The following is a 5,000-nucleotide window of genomic DNA, read 5'->3' as shown; positions in this document are numbered from 1 at the left end:
TTACTCTTTTAAGAGAAGTTTTAAATATTTCTGTCAAATAAAATAACAAATAATAATAAAAATTCTGTGCTATCTACATTCATGTTTGCAAAACAATATCTTTTTTTTTCTTTAAAAAAAATTACAAGCTAACCCTTACCCAATATTCATAATACTTAAAAAAAAGTACATTAATAATAATAATAATCATACTAATAATAATAATAATAATAATAATAATAAAAAAACATGCATGTAACACACACAAACTGTACATAATGATAAAAACAGCCTCTACAACATGAGGTAATTACAGGAGAGTCAGTTTAGTGTCTCTGATGACAAAAGAAGAAAAATTATTAAATAAAAAAGTGGCATTTACAGAGCATTCTCAATACCGTCTTCCAAACTCTCACAAGGTGTCCTTGAAGGTAGCTTTGAAATCGCCTCTCCCCTCCAACCCACACTGAAAATGCAACAGCCAATGGGAGCAGAATGGAGGGAAGGGAAGGGGAGGGGGAATCTTTCCATGTCCCTTCGAGGCCACCTTCTGTTTAGATACAATCGCATGTACTCTTACACTTGCCATTTCCGCTCGCACTGGTCAATGTGTGTGTCGTGTGACATTGGCCCTTGGGTGGAGAAGAGTCTTCTAATCTCTCCCCTCCCCCTCAAGTGGGTCTTGCTTCCTGTTGTCACACCCCCACACGGCTTGTGCTGAGGTTTGCCAGTATATGAGGAAGATACTACCGTTCATTTTTTTGGGAGATTGGGCTACATATACATTTTTACACCTACGGGGAATATACTGGAATGTAAACAGAGCCCAATATCCAAAGAAATTTTTCATGTTTTTCTTTTGTGTCGTTTTTTTTCTTTCTTTCTTTGTGTTTTTATCCAAAATCTTCTACATTTCACAATTTGCCTTTTGATTTGATCAATGGTTACACCCAATTAGAAAACATTTCAATAGAGTCTACGTCAGTCTTTACCAGAACACTCTAACCTCCACTGTACAAGCTACATTATTTGTGTATATATTTATATTATGGCCTTACATATCTTTCAGCCTCGAGGTCTGATGGTACACTACTGCTCTACGTATCTATTTCAGCTCTCTTTACATTGACAAGCTGGTGATATATGTGCCGATTCCACCCTAGCTTAAATTTTGTAAGAGGCCAAGTTATATCAAATAAATTAAAAGACAAGAAAGAAGAGAAAGTAAAAAAAGAAGAAGAAGAAAAAAAAATCTATAAAACTTTTTTTGGGAAATCACCATGTATAAATTAAGGGAAGATTACTTCAAGTCTTTTGCATAAAATAATGATACTAATTAGTAATAATAACAGTAACAGTAACAATAATAGTAGTAATAATGATGATAATAATAATAATGATAATATTGATAATAAAAATGATAATATTAATAATAATAATAATGATGATAATAATACAATAGTAGTAATAGTAGTAGTAGTAGTAGTAGTCGTAATAGTTCTTGTAGTAGCAATAGTAACAGTAATAGTAAGAGTAAGAGTAAACGTAACAGTAAGAGTTATAGTAATAATAAAAATAAAAATAGAAATAATAATAATAAAAACAGAAATAATAATAATAATGACAACAAATACTATCTAGGTGACAAAAGGCAAACAAATAAATCATACAACAAACTTAAAATAATTAATCATAATAATAACAATAATAATAATAATAATAATAATAACAATAATAATAACAATAATAAAAACATACGGCAAAGAGGTAAGGTTCTTCCCAGGGCCGAGCATTTAGAGAGAATACATACTGTGCTGAAGGTAAGAGGGGGGGACGTCTTGTACTCTTCCTAACATTTTCTCACGATCTCTTTTTTGTTTTTTTTTTACCTCTTAATGAATATCATTACTTTTTTCTTACTGTTTTTCTGCTGATCTTCCTCTGTATATCTCCTTAGTATGCCTACTGCTTTTCTTCACTTAAATTTTGTAAAACTCTTGCAGAGATCCGGCACAAGGTGTGAGTGTTCGAGCAGTGTGAAATGCAAACACAGAGTGATAGAGGTAATAATGATGAAATTTATTATTGTCATTATCATTATTATTATTATCAGCATAATGATAACAATAATAAAAAATAACAATAACAATAATACAAGAAAAAAATAATACTAATAATATCAATGATGAAAATATAGATGAAGATGATAATGATGATGATGATAAGAATAATAATAAAATGATAATGATGATGATAATAAAAAAATAAATAAATAAATAAATAAATAATAATAACAAACAATAATCATAATGATAAAAAAAATTTATAAAGATAACATCAACACTAATGATAATAAAAAAATACTATAAGACAAGCAATTCATCACTGACCTGAAAAGTGCTTTAAAACCTTCAAATATTCCATAACATATCTTTGCACATAGGCAGGAATACCAACGACTGAATAATAAAAATAAAAATAAGAAAACAATACAAAAGAAAAAAAGAAAAGAAAAGAGGGGGGGGGGGGTGAAGAAAGGTGGGAAATATCAACATTAATAATTAGAAAAAGAAAAAGAAAGGAAGAAAAGAAAAAAGAAAAAGAAAGAAAAACAGAAAAAAAGAAAAAGAAAGAAAAAAAAGAAAAGAAAAAGAAAAGAAAAGAAGAAGGAGAAGAAGAAGAAGAAGAAGAAAAGAAAAACAGGAATCCAACTGGAGGCAAGAATACAAGCAGGCATTACATCTATAAATTCTACAAAAAAAAAGTGAGAAAAAGAGAGGAAATACCACCCTATTCTCCATACCCTGCACACAGACTACCTTCCATGTGTGAAATGTAAAGATAAACTCTAAAATAGAGGTATAAGACGCTAAAGAAATTAGCATCTCATCTCATTCCACTGAGAACAAGAACATCAAGTCACACGCACACATATACTATGTCTCCATTATAACATACGGGAAGTAAGAGATTTATAATGAGAAAGTGCAAGTGTATTTCCATTTGTGTGTAGATGAAAGTATGTGGGTCAGTATGTGTGTGTATGAGCTTCCACACGTGTACATCTTTGCACCTATTATTACTATTACTATTACTATTAATAATATCAATACTAATGTGAGTAATAACAATAACAATAACAGAACAGTAATAGCAATAATAAATGAAATAATGATATCATGGTTGATAAAATCATCAGCGTAATATTTTATCCAAATATCAACAATATCAATAATATTCTTAATAATAACAGTAACAATAGTAATGATGATAATGATGAGTAATGTCAGCAATGGAGTGTCATGCTCAAAAGAGTAACATTAGTAGCAGTGATATCAGGCAAACAATTATGAGCAAAAATATAAATAAAAGTAATACAAAGAAATGTGTAACAACAATAATTATAATGCCAATGCTAATGCCAATGACAATAACAGAAATAATAATAATAATAATAATAATAATAATAATAATAATAATAATAATAATAATAACAACAATAATAATGGTGATAATAACAATAATAATAAAAATACAATTATGATAATGATAATCAAAATGAAAAAAACATAAAACAATAATATTAAATAAATATGATAATACTAAACATATTCACATATAATAAAACCATAACTAAAATATAAATAAGGACTAAAATTATAAAAATAATAGAATTCCTTATAGTATACAAAAAAAATGATACGGACACGGAAAAAAAAGGTAATATAAATAGAGGAAACTTGAGCAGAACAGAAAATGGCAAAGGGGAGTTCAGAGTATAGGTGTTCTCAGACCAACTGGCTGAAAATGCATTTATTAAATGTTTATTTTAAACTTTCTTCTACAACACACGTAATGATATGTGTTCCTGTCAATCCTATGTTGCCGGAAGAGCAAGAATATGTAACACATCCACTGTGTCTTTCTTTATATTGACTGTCTGTATACATAGTTGGTTCTACAAGTACTAACTTAATCAACATGGGAGTCTATTACAAGGCCTACCTAGCTCACCTGTTAACCCTTTTCCTTGATTTCCGGAAAGATTTTTTTTCCATTTTTCATTGCTATTAATATTGTTCATAACATTATCATAATCATTATGTCAACAACAGTAATAACAATGCCAATATTCATAACATTAGAAAAAAAAAAAAAAAAATCCCAGAAAGTCAAGGAAAGGGGAAATCAGCCAAGGACACACAAGCTTACTAATAAGCTCCCTGTTAGGTGGCTGAGCACTTGCAGAGCCATCTACGTTCAGAGCAAAATTCTCGAAAGAAAATGATCGTGGACAGTGCGATCATCCGGAACCATTGGTATAATACTCTACAAACTCATGATTGCAATGTCTTAATGTGAACATATTGATTTATAGGCTATGGAAGAAATTTCAAACAAAACATTTAATAAACACATGCTCAGGCAATTGGTCTAAAAATACCTTTGGACATGAATGCCTTTAAATCATTAAAGCAAAAAGAAAAAGAAGAAAGAAAAGAAAAGAAAAGAAAAAAAAAAAGAGAGAGAGAGGCAGATGTATATGGAAATAGAAAAAAAGGGAAGAAATACACCATCACAATAGCAAAAAAGAAAAACAGAAAAAATAAAATAAAAATAAAATCCAGTTCTGTAATATGAAAGTCATCATTCATTCAAAATTAAGGAGTGGTTTGGGGACTTACACTGAAAGATTGGCAATGTTCTTATTTTAGATAGGTAATCTTCATAATAATAATAATAACAATAATAATAATAATAATAATAATAATAATAATAATAACAGTAATAATAATAATAATGACAATAATAAAAAGTGGGGAAAGGGGAGCTTAATTGCCTACAAATCTCAATTAGTTCAACTCCACAAAACTAGTACAATAACAACACTACAGCACCACAAGCGAACATATCAAAATAAACAGCCCTAATGCATACTTTATTACTATTGATTATAGTATAGAATATCACTACATTAATACACATAAGATCTTCAAACAATATATTAAATAACATCAAAT

This window comes from Penaeus monodon, chromosome 41, assembly GCF_015228065.2.
Source record: "Penaeus monodon isolate SGIC_2016 chromosome 41, NSTDA_Pmon_1, whole genome shotgun sequence".
Lineage (NCBI taxonomy): Eukaryota > Metazoa > Arthropoda > Malacostraca > Decapoda > Penaeidae > Penaeus > Penaeus monodon.
This window is presented reverse-complemented; position numbering follows the sequence as displayed.